The 19,598-nt window shown below is 46.3% G+C and overlaps 2 long non-coding RNA genes across 2 annotated transcripts; both read right to left on the bottom strand.

The window, feature by feature from the left end:
* Window positions 1-6,484: 6,484 nt before the first annotated feature.
* On the bottom strand, window positions 6,485-10,373 carry LOC122390446. Its single transcript, XR_006258148.1, has 2 exons — window positions 10,322-10,373; window positions 6,485-7,325 (listed from the first exon to the last, which is right to left on the bottom strand). It is a non-coding gene; the product is annotated as an uncharacterized LOC122390446 (long non-coding RNA).
* Window positions 10,374-14,905: 4,532 nt separating this feature from the next.
* LOC122390450 lies at window positions 14,906-18,793 on the bottom strand. Its single transcript, XR_006258152.1, has 2 exons — window positions 18,742-18,793; window positions 14,906-15,746 (listed from the first exon to the last, which is right to left on the bottom strand). It is a non-coding gene; the product is annotated as an uncharacterized LOC122390450 (long non-coding RNA).
* Window positions 18,794-19,598: the final 805 nt, after the last annotated feature.

Raw genomic sequence — 19,598 nt, 5'->3', positions numbered from 1 at the left:
TGCCCCAATTCGCGGCCAGACATGCAAAACATAGCCCGGAGAAGGACCGCTCCGGTTGTTTTTCAATAGAAAAACACAATTCTAACGAATAGTGTTTGTCTTTTCAAACAACCTGCGGTTACAGCATCTGCGATGCTGGGCTCCGCATCGCGGGACCGCAGGTTGTTTGAGCAAGCACCTTTGTAAACGCAGCAAAAACGCCCGCCGCCAAACGAGAGGATGAGACTTGCACGTGCAGACCGGAGTCGGTGTGCTACGAACTGACGTGCACGGCATCCTATTCGCCGGTCTATAGCGGTGTGCCAAATTTGAGTGCAATCGACCCGGCCGTTTTCGAGATCTGGAAGCGACACCCTGCACGTGCGCACGTGCAGCCTGGGCCCCAATTGACTTGTGCACGGCACTCTATTCGCCAGTTTCTAGCGATGTACCAAATTTAATCTGAATCGGCCCAGCCGTTTCCAAGATCGGGAAACGACCCCTACACGTGCGCACGTGCAGCTGCACCCCAACCGCGGCACATGAAAATACATACTTACGGACTTGTGCACGGCACCCTACTAACCAGTCTCTAGTGGTATGCCAAATTTGAGCACAGTCGGCCCGGCCGTTCTCGAGATCTGGAAGCGTCGTCCTGCACGTGCGCACGTGCAAAATGAGTCCCATCTGATTTGTGCACGGCACCCTACTCGCCGATCCCTAACGGTGTGCCAACTTTGATCACAATCGGCCCAGCCGTTCTCGAGATCTGGAAGCGTCACCCTGCCCGTGCGCACGTGCAGCGGCACCCCAACCGTGACACATGGAAATGCATTGCGCGGCAGGTGCCTACAACCATACCAAGTATCAGCGCAATCGGCAAACTAACTACAGAGTTATTAGACTTGTTAACGAACTGACACCTCTTCGTTTTGCACGTGGCACGTGCATTAGGGGTCACCCATACGCATCGAGAATAGCACAATACGTGTAAGAAAGGGAGGAGCTGTCCCACACAAAAGACCGCGAGTGAAGCGGTCAAGCGGTTGTGGAGATATAACCTTTGCAAAGGCGCCCCACAACGGCCGACTGCTAATATTCAGCAATAATCAGTGTCGCGTCCGCACATGGGAGGTGTCCCCTTCACCTGTTCGTATATTCTAATGTGGTTGGGTTCAAGTCACAGTCGAGCCCTGCTTTTTTACAACTTTTCTTGAAAACGGCACACCGTGCAGTGACGTTCTATACATCAGTGGAAAGAGCATCAAAAGTTGTATATTATATTAACTTTTCACCTATGTATATTACTAACGATAAAAGTTATAGAGGAATAAAGACGCACCCATTGACTTTCCATGTTAAAAATTTTCATTTTCAAACGAACTTTATTAGAAAAAACGATTTCTGCCAGCTTAACGAAGCATACCAACATGTACTATGCTCCTTTCTCTACAAGATATAAGAGTTTGGGCGAAATCTATCTCTAAAATTTTGTACAAAGATCGAATGAAAATGTCTCTGCAAAGTCTCGACATCGCCGTCCATTGACTTAACATGGGACACAGCAAAATTCCAACTTTGACCTCGTGCAAAGACACGTTCCGAGATTCTGAGGGGTATACAGCGCACACTGGCGTGTACCGGAACGTGTTTGCCATAAAATGCTGGGAAGAAAACCACCCCTTTCTTGGCTCGTTTTTCCGCCATTCGCGATCGCGCAAAAAGTGTCCAAACCCCCATTGACTTAACATGGGGAAAATGGAATCGCACGTGCCACGTGCCACGAGGTTTTAAGCGAGTAGCGACCGGTGCCATCAGGTAGATCGCCTCCGGGAGCCCATACACTGAACTTTTTACGAAGATTGTACATTTCGTCTAGGCCCCAATCAAGATGTCTCGATTCGCTGCCAGACTTGCAAAACATAGCCCGGAGAACGACCGCTCCGGTTGTTTTTCAATAGAAAAACACAATTCTAACGAATAGTGTTTGTCTTTTCAAACAACCTGCGGTTACCCGCCGCCAAACGAGAGGATGAGCCTTGCACGTGCAGACCGGAGTCGGTGTGCTACGAACTGACGTGCACGGCATCCTATTCGCCGGTCTATAGCGGTGTGCCAAATTTGAGTGCAATCGACCCGGCCGTTTTCGAGATCTGGAAGCGACACCCTGCACGTGCGCACGTGCAGCCTGGGCCCCAATTGACTTGTGCACGGCACTCTATTCGCCAGTTTCTAGCGATGTACCAAATTTAATCTGAATCGGCCCAGCCGTTTCCAAGATCGGGAAACGACCCCTACACGTGCGCACGTGCAGCTGCACCCCAACCGCGGCACATGAAAATACATACTTACGGACTTGTGCACGGCACCCTACTAACCAGTCTCTAGTGGTATGCCAAATTTGAGCACAGTCGGCCCGGCCGTTCTCGAGATCTGGAAGCGTCGTCCTGCACGTGCGCACGTGCAAAATGAGTCCCATCTGATTTGTGCACGGCACCCTACTCGCCGATCCCTAACGGTGTGCCAACTTTGATCACAATCGGCCCAGCCGTTCTCGAGATCTGGAAGCGTCACCCTGCCCGTGCGCACGTGCAGCGGCACCCCAACCGTGACACATGGAAATGCATTGCGCGGCAGGTGCCTACAACCATACCAAGTATCAGCGCAATCGGCAAACTAACTACAGAGTTATTAGACTTGTTAACGAACTGACACCTCTTCGTTTTGCACGTGGCACGTGCATTAGGGGTCACCCATACGCATCGAGAATAGCACAATACGTGTAAGAAAGGGAGGAGCTGTCCCACACAAAAGACCGCGAGTGAAGCGGTCAAGCGGTTGTGGAGATATAACCTTTGCAAAGGCGCCCCACAACGGCCGACTGCTAATATTCAGCAATAATCAGTGTCGCGTCCGCACATGGGAGGTGTCCCCTTCACCTGTTCGTATATTCTAATGTGGTTGGGTTCAAGTCACAGTCGAGCCCTGCTTTTTTACAACTTTTCTTGAAAACGGCACACCGTGCAGTGACGTTCTATACATCAGTGGAAAGAGCATCAAAAGTTGTATATTATATTAACTTTTCACCTATGTATATTACTAACGATAAAAGTTATAGAGGAATAAAGACGCACCCATTGACTTTCCATGTTAAAAATTTTCATTTTCAAACGAACTTTATTAGAAAAAACGATTTCTGCCAGCTTAACGAAGCATACCAACATGTACTATGCTCCTTTCTCTACAAGATATAAGAGTTTGGGCGAAATCTATCTCTAAAATTTTGTACAAAGATCGAATGAAAATGTCTCTGCAAAGTCTCGACATCGCCGTCCATTGACTTAACATGGGACACAGCAAAATTCCAACTTTGACCTCGTGCAAAGACACGTTCCGAGATTCTGAGGGGTATACAGCGCACACTGGCGTGTACCGGAACGTGTTTGCCATAAAATGCTGGGAAGAAAACCACCCCTTTCTTGGCTCGTTTTTCCGCCATTCGCGATCGCGCAAAAAGTGTCCAAACCCCCATTGACTTAACATGGGGAAAATGGAATCGCACGTGCCACGTGCCACGAGGTTTTAAGCGAGTAGCGACCGGTGCCATCAGGTAGATCGCCTCCGGGAGCCCATACACTGAACTTTTTACGAAGATTGTACATTTCGTCTAGGCCCCAATCAAGATGTCTCGATTCGCTGCCAGACTTGCAAAACATAGCCCGGAGAACGACCGCTCCGGTTGTTTTTCAATAGAAAAACACAATTCTAACGAATAGTGTTTGTCTTTTCAAACAACCTGCGGTTACAAAACATAGCCCGGAGAACGACCGCTCCGGTTGTTTTTCAATAGAAAAACACAATTCTAACGAATAGTGTTTGTCTTTTCAAACAACCTGCGGTTACATACGTTACGGTCCAAACTCCATAGTGAGGCGGACATACGAATTTACGAGAGTTTAGCGACGAAATGATTCACTTAATTGTTAAGTAATGGGCACCATTAGACCATAAATTTTATCTAGCATCTCACCGTAGATGCAGTAAAAAGTGCTTTACTTTTCAATGTATATAAAGACTTGCTCAGCTCAATCAGTTCACTCTGTATTGGCTCAAGCCGTATCATGCGAACGCAATACAAACTAGAGCACCGACAGCGCAGCGCTCCCCAACTCACTGCTCGCCCAGTCCACCCGGGCCGCCGCCACGACGGCACCCCCGCAAGTAGGCATCCCGCACTGCACCGACAGCCGCGGGCGACCAGCTGACCGGCCAGCTGACCGGCCAGCAGCCGGCGGGCGGCAAGCCGCGGATGGCCGACCCGCCGGCGCGGCGAGGGAGGGGAGGGACGCAGCTGAAAGACCCGACTACATATATATCAAAGAAACATTATATGTAATCATCGATGACGCGACATAAATCTGCTTTATTGGGTTTAGCGGTGTAGTCTGTGATGCCATCACAATGAAAATAGCCTAGTTTTGTAGAGCATCAAATTCTGATTCCATAACGACTCTCGCTAGTCCATTTTCAATTGTAAATAAGCCTTTTATTGCGATGCAAAGTCCCGAAATGGTGCCGACGGCGGCCGGTCCCCCGATGGTACCATACCATAGATCAGAGGGCTGTTCACGGGCCCTGTGTGCGGTCGGACCGCACATAGCCTCCAAGCTCCGCCCACTGCGTCCCTACGTCAGCCTTCCGTCACCGCACACAGCGATCGCTGTGGCCGGTCGGGACTGGCCACAGCGGACCGTCCACCGCACGCAGCCGTGACGTCAGAACCGCCTACCCATCCCCTACCCCCACGCCTGCTGGACGCACCGCACACAGCGCACGCAGCAGTGTGCGGTGCCCGTGAACACCCCTCTGGTAAACAGGTTAGTTCACATTCCCGCCGCTATGCGGGCGGCGGCGGCGCCACCTGTCCTCGTGTCCGCCTGACACCGTAACGATATAGGTCTGAGCTCAAATCTCGGTAATGTCGTGCTTTTTTACTATATTTCTCAAAAACGGCACCACGTGCAATAAAGTTGTATATATCATTGGAAAGAGCATCAAAAGTTGTATAACCTATCAACTTTTCACTTAAATATATCTCAACTGTAAAAAGTTATTAAGCAGCAAAGACGCTCCCATTCACTTTCCATGTTAAAATTTTTCATTTTTAAACGAGCCTAAAAAGAACAAACGAATTTGCACAGCTTAAAGAAGCATAACAACATGTTCTATGGTCTTTTCTCAACAAGTCCTGAAAGTTTAAACAAAATCGTATCATATAATTTTGTACAATGAGCGAATGAAAAAGTCTCTGCAAAAACGCCCATTGACTTAACATGGGGAGCGAAAAAAGTTCAACTTTGACCTCGTGCAAAGACACGTTACGAAGTTCTGAGGGGTATACGGCGCACACCAGCGTGTACCCAAACGTGTTTGCCATAAAATGCTGGGATGAAAACCACCCCTTCCTTGGCTCGTTTTCCCGCTATTCGCGATTGCGCAAAAAGTGTCCAAAACCCCGTTGACTTAACATGGGGAAAATGGAATCGCACGTGCCACGTGCCACGAGGTTTTAAGCGAGTAGCGACCGGTGCCAACAGGTAGATCGCCTGCGGGAGCCCATACACTGAAATTTTTAAGAAAATCGAGCCACAAGTTTAGGCCTGACCCAAGTTGCCCCAATTCGCGGCCAGACATGCAAAACATAGCCCGGAGAAGGACCGCTCCGGTTGTTTTTCAATAGAAAAACACAATTCTAACGAATAGTGTTTGTCTTTTCAAACAACCTGCGGTTACACTGAAATTTTTAAGAAAATCGAGCCACAAGTTTAGGCCTGACCCAAGTTGCCCCAATTCGCGGCCAGACATGCAAAACATAGCCCGGAGAAGGACCGCTCCGGTTGTTTTTCAATAGAAAAACACAATTCTAACGAATAGTGTTTGTCTTTTCAAACAACCTGCGGTTATTACCGCAGGGAACACGACGCATTTATAGCCGATACATTTGCTTTTTTTCTTAAATAAGATTGAAACATTGCGAGTACTGGCTTTTCGCCTAGCAGTTGGGCGTGAGGTGAGTGACGATAAAAATTATTTCGCTCTCCCTTGCTCCTGCACCTGCGGAAAGTGGATGGATGGGCATTGGATACTTACTGGAAGGGTGTAATAAGGGCAATACACCACTTCATGCTCCGATAATTGCATTACGTCTATGACGGTGTAAAGTAAAGAATAAAGATGTGTGAAGAAATAGACATCTGACAATTGGCTGACTTCCCTGCCTCCCGGCCGCTACTCAGGTCCACCACTCGCCGTTGTCAGTGCACGGTTTTTCTAGCAAGCTCCAGCCTAGTATTGATCTTATTCAGTATTTACGGTACGAAGATTTGATAACGGAATGTGACGTTTCCACATCATGCTTGATGGTTGAAGTTTGCACCGTTAACAACTACCAAGTCAAGTCGCAGCCCCAGTCATCTGGCACGTCTCTGTCATCGAATAAAGCCAATGAACAAGAAAGTTATTATTTTCCAGCATAAATGAAAATATATAACACTGCTACAGGCGGTACGCGGATGTCATGCACATTACACACAACGATTCAATCGAATAAAAACTGGATTAACCATAAATCAGCACTGGATTAACCATAAATAATAACAGTACAGCACCAAACACTTGAGATGCACATTATAGTACTTTAGAATGCACAGAGGAGTAATGAGACTAAAAGTTTTAACACGCCCTATCTTAAAAAAATATTGAACGAGATATTTCCACAGTGCAAAAACAAAACCGAAATCCGACAAAAAACCGATTCCAGGTTCAATGTCCACAGATTTAAAAACAAAACTTTCAAGTGCCCCCATGGTAAAAAAAAAATGACCAAAGACGGAATTGTAACAAAGAATAAATAAAGATATGTGCGGCAAACGAAGGGCGGCACTGGACGAGCGTCTGCACAAAGTAGGCGCACAGAGTTACTCCTTAGCCCAGCGGGCAGCAGCAAATGAATTACAACCAAAGGAAGAATATGCATTAGTCTATTAAGGCTCATCGCACCATGACGAGGCACAGCTAGGATAACGCGATTCGCCTGCGTCCTCCAGGCGAGAAGCACCTCGAGTAGGCTGCCGTGTCTTGACCAACTGCCGCATCCGTCGTCCGCGCCGCAGGCCTCCCAGTAGTGCCTCGGAGTAGTGCCTCCATCGCATCGGCCGTCGACCGGCGTGGGGCCCGGATGTGACTAGTGCAGCTCCGTGGGGTGCCCTGCCGCGCTCTGCCGAGTGTGCAGAGAGCAGGTAGACTGGTGGCGGTGAAGAAAACAAGCAGTTATCTTCTTTCGGGATCTGTAAAGAAGCATTCTACTAAAAACTACATCCAAAACGTTTTCCATATTTTTTTTTTACAGAACACAATGCAGTAGCCAAAATAGATATGAAGTATGTGAAGACAACAGTCTACTGCCATTAGATAACTGATCCTGATGGACAAATACATTAGATACTAGTAAATCATAAGGTGGTTCAAAGGCACACTTTGCAGCTCCAGTAAAAAATCACTGTTTTTCATACTTCATACTGTAAGGGGAAAGGGTGGGGTGGGGATGCAGCCAAGAGTGCATCATATGGGGTTGTAGTGGTCGGACCATCTGGAGCAATAGCCTGTTTTTGCCGTTTTTAATGTTAACCCTATGGCGCACATGAGCACGCGCCACGGGCGCACCCCCGGCCGAATCGTGCCCAAAAGCTAATACGACCTGTTGAATTACATGACCCACGAGTCGTGAAAATTTCACCCTCGTGCGTCAATCGACGGCGCCGCAATATCCGTTTTGGGGCATCACGCCGCCTATAAGCCTCGCAAAAGCGTCCGCACGGCCGGCCGGCCGGCCGGCCGGCCGCTCATACTCAGAAATTTCCGTTAATCTAAGGAAAGACTTCGCTCGCTTCGCTCGCTCCGTAACAAAAGTGACACCTCTCCGTTTTACACGTGTCACGTGCAGTGGAGGTCACCCGCAAGCATTGTCCATAGTAAATACTTGTAAGAAGAGTATACGCTACCCCACACAAAAAACCGCAAGTGTAACAGTGTCCGTCCCCCTCCCCGGCGCCGTTTTCCTCCAGGGGAGGCGCCCCAGCCGCCGTACTGGGGCGTAGCGGAGTCCGTGCTTTTAGCACAGCAAAATATCCACCCAGGCTAGATTAACGTCACGACAACCTAGGATTAAGAGTGGCTAGACTTCAGACTTCATGCAGACTTAACATTGAAGTATTATATATGCAACTAAATGACACACATGGTGTTTGTTCTAACCTTCTCAACAGAAAGTGAACGTGTCAGGACAGCACCCCTTGGTGACCATTATATTCAAGGGGTGCAGGAACTGATTCCCCAGGGGTGAAGCGATAGAAGCAAAAACATGAGTCACTAGTTCCCTCCTGTGTCTTCCCTCCTGCAGAAAAAAAAATACATGTGTGATGCCCAATGTGACTGATAACTGCATATTATAAAGCTGGAAATATTGTACAAAGTTGTGACAACACAAGCAAACTATGCATGTCACTGCTCTTGTATAACTTTTCTATTTTTATTGCTATATGAGACCTCACAAGACACAAAAATATGCATGGTTAGAAAGTGGGTAACAATACATTTCCGCTCATACTCAGAAATTTCCGTTAATCTAAGGAAAGACTTCGCTCGCTTCGCTCGCTCCGTAACAAAAGTGACACCTCTCCGTTTTACACGTGTCACGTGCAGTGGAGGTCACCCGCAAGCATTGTCCATAGTAAATACTTGTAAGAAGAGTATACGCTACCCCACACAAAAAACCGCAAGTGTAACAGTGTCCGTCCCCCTCCCCGGCGCCGTTTTCCTCCAGGGGAGGCGCCCCAGCCGCCGTACTGGGGCGTAGCGGAGTCCGTGCTTTTAGCACAGCAAAATATCCACCCAGGCTAGATTAACGTCACGACAACCTAGGATTAAGAGTGGCTAGACTTCAGACTTCATGCAGACTTAACATTGAAGTATTATATATGCAACTAAATGACACACATGGTGTTTGTTCTAACCTTCTCAACAGAAAGTGAACGTGTCAGGACAGCACCCCTTGGTGACCATTATATTCAAGGGGTGCAGGAACTGATTCCCCAGGGGTGAAGCGATAGAAGCAAAAACATGAGTCACTAGTTCCCTCCTGTGTCTTCCCTCCTGCAGAAAAAAAAATACATGTGTGATGCCCAATGTGACTGATAACTGCATATTATAAAGCTGGAAATATTGTACAAAGTTGTGACAACACAAGCAAACTATGCATGTCACTGCTCTTGTATAACTTTTCTATTTTTATTGCTATATGAGACCTCACAAGACACAAAAATATGCATGGTTAGAAAGTGGGTAACAATACATTTCAAATGAACTAAGCAGATTATTTCTAAGCTCCTTTAAGTCCCAATTTCTGCTATATTTCGCTTGTTGTCACTTCATATTTTGAACTCAAGGTGCCTTGTGGATTTACCTCAGGTATGTAGGTAAATCCACAAGGATTTATGGGCTTTACCACAGTTGAGTAGCTGCTCCCTCAATTTAAGTTTCTCGTTAAATTTCATTGAGGCGTTGCAAGATGGGCTGAAGCCGAATCCTCTTCCCTGTTTAGCTGATGCTCATAATACCTGAACATTTTTAATTCCAATTTTTATAGCTGTTAACAATTGGTAAAGGCCCATGTACCTAGACAACAATGACTTTACAGAAGAAACCCCTGGCTGTGTTTCATGGGCGCGCTGCCAGCCGCTGCCAGCGCATTCCGCGTGAGCTAGCGTCAACCTCCGGTAGTGTTGGAGGTATAGGCTTGTTGATGTCTCTATGGAAGCCAAAAGCGGCTGGCAGAGTGCTGTGATATGCTGTGATACACCACCCTTATTTTTGCACAATAATGCTGTGATAACTGTTCCTGCAAAAAATATAAGGTGAAGTGAAGTAAAATCAGGTCAAACATTAATATATACCCGAAAATAGCAGTGTTTGGAGTACCTATATTCACATTACCAATAATATAAAATCAGGTCAAACATTAATATATACCAGAAAATAGCAGTGTTTGCCGTTTGGAGTACCTATATTCACATTACCAATAATATGATACACAACAGGCCATAGAAAACCAGTGAATCAGAATGTTGAATTGTACCCCAATTTCAATATCAATATGGCACTTGGCAATAACAGTTAAACACACCGTTTTTGATGTTAAATCAACAGAGAAAACTCCTGAACATAAAAAATGATCAGAATGTATAATAAGGATAACAGTATAAATAAAAATCGACGACATCAGCACCTATCATCGCCGTTCCACATTCACCACTCCCCATTCCACGCACAGATTGTTTACTCCTTGGTTTACCCCGTGTTCGCAGTCTCCCTGACGACGGAGATTCTTTACGCCCACCGACCAATCACGTTCAAGATCAGCGGGGCTTGGCCGCAGTTCTCGAACGCTATTTGCCAGATTAAGCAGGACCTTCGTCGTCAGTAAACTGTGAACACGGCGTTACATATTTCGCTATGGTAACAAAAGCGCCAGAATTGACTACCAGAATTGGATCCGAAGGTCAAATGGGTCACGTGACTGACAAGTTCAGATGGACAACACCAGGAAAACGGAACAACGTGCAATAACGTTCTATATATCATTGGAAAGAGCATCAAAAGTTGTATAAAATATCAACTTTTGACTTAAACATATCTTAAACGTAAAAAGTTATTAAGCATCAAAGACGCTCCCATTGACTTTCAAAGTTAAAATTTTTCATTTTTAAACGAGCTTCAAAAGAGCAAACGAATTCTGACAGCTTAACGAAGCATAACACCATGTTCTATGGTCTTTTCTCAACAAGTCCTGAAAGTTTAAACAAAATCGTATCATATAATTTTGTACAATGAGCGAATGAAAAAGTCTCTGCAAAAACGCCCATTGACTTAACATGGGGAGCGAAAAAAATTCAACTTTGACCTCGTGCAAAGACACGTTACGAAGTTCTGAGGGGTATACGGCGCACACCAGCGTGTACCCAAACGTGTTTGCCATAAAATGCTGGGAAGAAAACCACCTCTTCCTTGGCTCGTTTTTCCGCTATTCCCGATCGCGCAAAAAGTGTCCAAAACCCCGTTGACTTAACATGGGGAAAATGGAATCGCACGTGCCACGTGCCACGAGGTTTTAAGCGAGTAGCGACCGGTGCCAACAGGTAGATCGCCTGCGGGAGCCCATACACTGAAATTTTTAAGAAAATCGAGCCACAAGTTTAGGCCTGACCCAAGTTGCCCCAATTCGCGGCCAGACATGCAAAACATAGCCCGGAGAAGGACCGCTCCGGTTGTTTTTCAATAGAAAAACACAATTCTAACGAATAGTGTTTGTCTTTTCAAACAACCTGCGGTTATAGGCTGGAATCAAGTTGCCCCAATTCGCTGCCAGACTTGCAAAACATAGCCCTAGAAAAACACAATTCTAACGAATAGTGTTTGTCTTTTCAAACAACCTGCGGTTAGACCAGCATCTGCGATGCTGGGCTCCGCATCGCGGGACCGCAGGTTGTTTGAGCAAGCACCTTTGTAAACGCAGCAAAAACGCCCGCCGCCAAACGAGAGGATGAGCCTTGCACGTGCAGACCGGAGTCGGTGTGCTACGGACTGACGTGCACGGCACCCTATTCGCCGGTCTATAGCGGTGTGCCAAATTTGAGTGCAATCGACCCGGCCGTTTTCGAGATCTGGAAGCGACACCCTGCACGTGCGCACGTGCAGCCTGGGCCCCAATTGACTTGTGCACGGCACTCTATTCGCCGGTTTCTAGCGATGTACCAAATTTAATCTGAATCGGCCCAGCCGTTTCCAAGATCTGGAAGCGACCCCTACAGGTGCGCACGTGCAGCTGCACCCCAACCGCGGCACATGAAAATACATACTTACTGACTTGTGCACGGCACCCTACTAACCAGTCTCTAGTGGTATGCCAAATTTGAGCACAGTCGGTCCAGCCGTTCTTGAGATATGGAAGCGTCAGCCTGCACGTGCGCACGTGCAAACTGGGTCCCATCTGACTTGTGCACGGCACCCTACTCGCCGAGCCCTAACGGTGTGCCAACTTTGATCACAATCGGCCCAGCCGTTCTCGAGATCTGGAATCGTCACCCTGCCCGTGCGCACGTGCAGCGGCACCCCAACCGTGACACATGGAAATGCATCGCCTGGAAAGTGTCTACCTCCATGCCAAGTTTTAGCGCAATCGGCCCAGTAATTACCGAGCTATTGCGCTTATTACAAAACAGGCACCTCTTGGCTTTGCACGTGGAACGTGCGTTAGGGGTCACCCATATGCATCGAGAGTAGCACACTATATGAAAGAAGGGAAAAAGCTACCCCACACAAAAAACCGTAAGTGTATCAGCCCAGTGCTTTCCGAGATATAAGTCGTACAAAAACGTCCCCAGACTCCCCACGGCGGCCGGCCGCTATTTAGCAGTAAAATCGTGTCGCATCCTTCTATGGGAGGTATCCCCGTCACCTGTTCGTATACTGTCTGAGCAAAGGCCATACGTTACGGTCCAAACTCCATAGTGAGGCGGACATACGAATTTACGAGAGTTTAGCGACGAAATGATTCACTTAATTGTTAAGTAATGGGTACCATTAGGTAGGCCATAAATTTTCTCTAGCATCTCACCGTAGATGCAGTAAAAAGTGCTTTACTCTTCAATGTATATAAAGACTTGCTCAGCTCAATCAGTTCACTCTGTATTGGCTCAAGCCGTATCATGCGAGCGCAATACAAACTAGAGCACCAGACAGCGCAGCGCTCCCCAACTCACTGCTCGCCCAGTCCACCCGGGCCGCCGCCACGACGGCCCCCCGCAAGTAGGCATCCCGCACTGCACCTGACCGGCCAGCTGACCGGCCAGCAGCCGGCGGGCGGCAAGCCGCGGATGGCCGACCCGCCGGCGCGGCGAGGGAGGAGAGGGAGGCAGCTGAAAGACCCGACTACAAACATATATACCAAAGAAACATTACATGTAATCATCGATGACGCGACATAAATCTGCTTTATTGGGGTTAGCGGTGTAGTCTGTGATGCCATCACAATGAAAATAGCCTAGTTTTGTAGAGCATCAAATTCTGATTCCAAAACGACTCTCGCTAGTCCATTTTCAATTGTAAATAAGCCTTTTATTGCGATGCAAAGTCAAAACTAAGCCCGAAATGGTGCCGACGGCGGCCGGTCCCCCGATGGTCCCCCATACCATAGATGGTAAACAGGTTAGTTCACATTCCCGCCGCTATGCTGGCGGCGGCGGCGCCACCTGTCCTCGTGTCCGCCTGGCGGCACCGTAACGATATAGGTCTGAGCTCAAATCTCGGTAATGTCGTGCTTTTTTACGAAATTTCTCAAAAACGGCAGCACGTGCAATAACGTTGTATATATCATTGGAAAGAGCATCAAAAGTTGTATAAAATATCAACTTTTGACTTAAACATATCTTAAACGTAAAAAGTTATTAAGCAGCAAAGACGCTCCCATTGACTTTCCATGTTAAAATTTTTCATTTTTAAACGAGCTTCAAAAGAGCAAACGAATTCTGACAGCTTAACGAAGCATAACAACATATTCTATGGTCTTTTCTCAACAAGTCCTGAAAGTTTAAACAAAATCGTATCATATAATTTTGTACAATGAGCGAATGAAAATGCCTCTGCAAAAACGCCCATTGACTTAACATGGGGAGCGAAAAAAGTTCGACTTCAAACTCGTGCAACTCAAGTTAACGAATTCTGACGGGTATACGGCGCACACTGGCGTGTACCAGAACGTGTTTGCCATAAAATGCTGGGAAGAAAACCACCTCCTTCTTGGCTCGTTTTCCCGCCATTGGCGATCGCGCAAAAAGTGTCCAAAACCCCGTTGACTTAACATGGGGAAAATGCAATTGCACGTGGCACGCGCAATGATTTTTGTTGCGAGTAGCGACCGGTACCATCAGGTAGATCACCTGCAAAAGTCTATACCCTGAAATTTTTACGATCCTAAACGCAAAACTCTAGGCTGCGACCAAGTTGCCCCAATCTCAGGCCAACTTTGCAAACATAGCCCGGAGAAGGACCGCTCCGGTTGTTTTTCAATAGAAAAACACAATTCTAACGAATAGTGTTTGTCTTTTCAAACAACCTGCGGTTATAGGCTGGAATCAAGTTGCCCCAATTCGCTGCCAGACTTGCAAAACATAGCCCGGAGAAGGACCGCTCCGGTTGTTTTTCAATAGAAAAACACAATTCTAACGAATAGTGTTTGTCTTTTCAAACAACCTGCGGTTAAACTAATAGTATTACCGCAGGGAACACGACGCATTTATAGCCGATACATTTGCTTTTTTTCTTAAATAAGATTGAAACATTGCGAGTACTGGCTTTTCGCCTAGCAGTTGGGCGTGAGGTGAGTGACGATAAAAATTATTTCGCTCTCCCTTGCTCCTGCACCTGCGGAAAGTGGATGGATGGGCATTGGATACTTACTGGAAGGGTGTAATAAGGGCAATACACCACTTCATGCTCCGATAATTGCATTACGTCTATGACGGTGTAAAGTAAAGAATAAAGATGTGTGAAGAAATAGACATCTGACAATTGGCTGACTTCCCTGCCTCCCGGCCGCTACTCAGGTCCACCACTCGCCGTTGTCAGTGCACGGTTTTTCTAGCAAGCTCCAGCCTAGTATTGATCTTATTCAGTATTTACGGTACGAAGATTTGATAACGGAATGTGACGTTTCCACATCATGCTTGATGGTTGAAGTTTGCACCGTTAACAACTACCAAGTCAAGTCGCAGCCCCAGTCATCTGGCACGTCTCTGTCATCGAATAAAGCCAATGAACAAGAAAGTTATTATTTTCCAGCATAAATGAAAATATATAACACTGCTACAGGCGGTACGCGGATGTCATGCACATTACACACAACGATTCAATCGAATAAAAACTGGATTAACCATAAATCAGCACTGGATTAACCATAAATAATAACAGTACAGCACCAAACACTTGAGATGCACATTATAGTACTTTAGAATGCACAGAGGAGTAATGAGACTAAAAGTTTTAACACGCCCTATCTTAAAAAAATATTGAACGAGATATTTCCACAGTGCAAAAACAAAACCGAAATCCGACAAAAAACCGATTCCAGGTTCAATGTCCACAGATTTAAAAACAAAACTTTCAAGTGCCCCCATGGTAAAAAAAAAATGACCAAAGACGGAATTGTAACAAAGAATAAATAAAGATATGTGCGGCAAACGAAGGGCGGCACTGGACGAGCGTCTGCACAAAGTAGGCGCACAGAGTTACTCCTTAGCCCAGCGGGCAGCAGCAAATGAATTACAACCAAAGGAAGAATATGCATTAGTCTATTAAGGCTCATCGCACCATGACGAGGCACAGCTAGGATAACGCGATTCGCCTGCGTCCTCCAGGCGAGAAGCACCTCGAGTAGGCTGCCGTGTCTTGACCAACTGCCGCATCCGTCGTCCGCGCCGCAGGCCTCCCAGTAGTGCCTCGGAGTAGTGCCTCCATCGCATCGGCCGTCGACCGGCGTGGGGCCCGGATGTGACTAGTGCAGCTCCGTGGGGTGCCCTGCCGCGCTCTGCCGAGTGTGCAGAGAGCAGGTAGACTGGTGGCGGTGAAGAAAACAAGCAGTTATCTTCTTTCGGGATCTGTAAAGAAGCATTCTACTAAAAACTACATCCAAAACGTTTTCCATATTTTTTTTTTACAGAACACAATGCAGTAGCCAAAATAGATATGAAGTATGTGAAGACAACAGTCTACTGCCATTAGATAACTGATCCTGATGGACAAATACATTAGATACTAGTAAATCATAAGGTGGTTCAAAGGCACACTTTGCAGCTCCAGTAAAAAATCACTGTTTTTCATACTTCATACTGTAAGGGGAAAGGGTGGGGTGGGGATGCAGCCAAGAGTGCATCATATGGGGTTGTAGTGGTCGGACCATCTGGAGCAATAGCCTGTTTTTGCCGTTTTTAATGTTAACCCTATGGCGCACATGAGCACGCGCCACGGGCGCACCCCCGGCCGAATCGTGCCCAAAAGCTAATACGACCTGTTGAATTACATGACCCACGAGTCGTGAAAATTTCACCCTCGTGCGTCAATCGACGGCGCCGCAATATCCGTTTTGGGGCATCACGCCGCCTATAAGCCTCGCAAAAGCGTCCGCACGGCCGGCCGGCCGGCCGGCCGGCCGCTCATACTCAGAAATTTCCGTTAATCTAAGGAAAGACTTCGCTCGCTTCGCTCGCTCCGTAACAAAAGTGACACCTCTCCGTTTTACACGTGTCACGTGCAGTGGAGGTCACCCGCAAGCATTGTCCATAGTAAATACTTGTAAGAAGAGTATACGCTACCCCACACAAAAAACCGCAAGTGTAACAGTGTCCGTCCCCCTCCCCGGCGCCGTTTTCCTCCAGGGGAGGCGCCCCAGCCGCCGTACTGGGGCGTAGCGGAGTCCGTGCTTTTAGCACAGCAAAATATCCACCCAGGCTAGATTAACGTCACGACAACCTAGGATTAAGAGTGGCTAGACTTCAGACTTCATGCAGACTTAACATTGAAGTATTATATATGCAACTAAATGACACACATGGTGTTTGTTCTAACCTTCTCAACAGAAAGTGAACGTGTCAGGACAGCACCCCTTGGTGACCATTATATTCAAGGGGTGCAGGAACTGATTCCCCAGGGGTGAAGCGATAGAAGCAAAAACATGAGTCACTAGTTCCCTCCTGTGTCTTCCCTCCTGCAGAAAAAAAAATACATGTGTGATGCCCAATGTGACTGATAACTGCATATTATAAAGCTGGAAATATTGTACAAAGTTGTGACAACACAAGCAAACTATGCATGTCACTGCTCTTGTATAACTTTTCTATTTTTATTGCTATATGAGACCTCACAAGACACAAAAATATGCATGGTTAGAAAGTGGGTAACAATACATTTCCGCTCATACTCAGAAATTTCCGTTAATCTAAGGAAAGACTTCGCTCGCTTCGCTCGCTCCGTAACAAAGTGACACCTCTCCGTTTTACACGTGTCACGTGCAGTGGAGGTCACCCGCAAGCATTGTCCATAGTAAATACTTGTAAGAAGAGTATACGCTACCCCACACAAAAAACCGCAAGTGTAACAGTGTCCGTCCCCCTCCCCGGCGCCGTTTTCCTCCAGGGGAGGCGCCCCAGCCGCCGTACTGGGGCGTAGCGGAGTCCGTGCTTTTAGCACAGCAAAATATCCACCCAGGCTAGATTAACGTCACGACAACCTAGGATTAAGAGTGGCTAGACTTCAGACTTCATGCAGACTTAACATTGAAGTATTATATATGCAACTAAATGACACACATGGTGTTTGTTCTAACCTTCTCAACAGAAAGTGAACGTGTCAGGACAGCACCCCTTGGTGACCATTATATTCAAGGGGTGCAGGAACTGATTCCCCAGGGGTGAAGCGATAGAAGCAAAAACATGAGTCACTAGTTCCCTCCTGTGTCTTCCCTCCTGCAGAAAAAAAAATACATGTGTGATGCCCAATGTGACTGATAACTGCATATTATAAAGCTGGAAATATTGTACAAAGTTGTGACAACACAAGCAAACTATGCATGTCACTGCTCTTGTATAACTTTTCTATTTTTATTGCTATATGAGACCTCACAAGACACAAAAATATGCATGGTTAGAAAGTGGGTAACAATACATTTCAAATGAACTAAGCAGATTATTTCTAAGCTCCTTTAAGTCCCAATTTCTGCTATATTTCGCTTGTTGTCACTTCATATTTTGAACTCAAGGTGCCTTGTGGATTTACCTCAGGTATGTAGGTAAATCCACAAGGATTTATGGGCTTTACCACAGTTGAGTAGCTGCTCCCTCAATTTAAGTTTCTCGTTAAATTTCATTGAGGCGTTGCAAGATGGGCTGAAGCCGAATCCTCTTCCCTGTTTAGCTGATGCTCATAATACCTGAACATTTTTAATTCCAATTTTTATAGCTGTTAACAATTGGTAAAGGCCCATGTACCTAGACAACAATGACTTTACAGAAGAAACCCCTGGCTGTGTTTCATGGGCGCGCTGCCAGCCGCTGCCAGCGCATTCCGCGTGAGCTAGCGTCAACCTCCGGTAGTGTTGGAGGTATAGGCTTGTTGATGTCTCTATGGAAGCCAAAAGCGGCTGGCAGAGTGCTGTGATATGCTGTGATACACCACCCTTATTTTTGCACAATAATGCTGTGATAACTGTTCCTGCAAAAAATATAAGGTGAAGTGAAGTAAAATCAGGTCAAACATTAATATATACCCGAAAATAGCAGTGTTTGGAGTACCTATATTCACATTACCAATAATATAAAATCAGGTCAAACATTAATATATACCAGAAAATAGCAGTGTTTGCCGTTTGGAGTACCTATATTCACATTACCAATAATATGATACACAACAGGCCATAGAAAACCAGTGAATCAGAATGTTGAATTGTACCCCAATTTCAATATCAATATGGCACTTGGCAATAACAGTTAAACACACCGTTTTTGATGTTAAATCAACAGAGAAAACTCCTGAACATAAAAAATGATCAGAATGTATAATAAGGATAACAGTATAAATAAAAATCGACGACATCAGCACCTATCATCGCCGTTCCACATTCACCACTCCCCATTCCACGCACAGATTGTTTACTCCTTGGTTTACCCCGTGTTCGCAGTCTCCCTGACGACGGAGATTCTTTACGCCCACCGACCAATCACGTTCAAGATCAGCGGGGCTTGGCCGCAGTTCTCGAACGCTATTTGCCAGATTAAGCAGGACCTTCGTCGTCAGTAAACTGTGAACACGGCGTTACATATTTCGCTATGGTAACAAAAGCGCCAGAATTGACTACCAGAATTGGATCCGAAGGTCAAATGGGTCACGTGACTGACAAGTTCAGATGGACAACACCAGGAAAACGGAACAACGTGCAATAACGTTCTATATATCATTGGAAAGAGCATCAAAAGTTGTATAAAATATCAACTTTTGACTTAAACATATCTTAAACGTAAAAAGTTATTAAGCATCAAAGACGCTCCCATTGACTTTCAAAGTTAAAATTTTTCATTTTTAAACGAGCTTCAAAAGAGCAAACGAATTCTGACAGCTTAACGAAGCATAACACCATGTTCTATGGTCTTTTCTCAACAAGTCCTGAAAGTTTAAACAAAATCGTATCATATAATTTTGTACAATGAGCGAATGAAAAAGTCTCTGCAAAAACGCCCATTGACTTAACATGGGGAGCGAAAAAAATTCAACTTTGACCTCGTGCAAAGACACGTTACGAAGTTCTGAGGGGTATACGGCGCACACCAGCGTGTACCCAAACGTGTTTGCCATAAAATGCTGGGAAGAAAACCACCTCTTCCTTGGCTCGTTTTTCCGCTATTCCCGATCGCGCAAAAAGTGTCCAAAACCCCGTTGACTTAACATGGGGAAAATGGAAT

Source organism: Amphibalanus amphitrite, unplaced genomic scaffold (assembly GCF_019059575.1).
Source record: "Amphibalanus amphitrite isolate SeventyFive unplaced genomic scaffold, NRLGWU_Aamphi_draft 000396F_arrow, whole genome shotgun sequence".
In the NCBI taxonomy this organism is placed as follows: Eukaryota; Metazoa; Arthropoda; class Thecostraca; order Balanomorpha; family Balanidae; genus Amphibalanus; species Amphibalanus amphitrite.
Note: the sequence above shows the minus strand (reverse complement) of the source record. Positions and strands in the feature narration are given on the sequence as shown.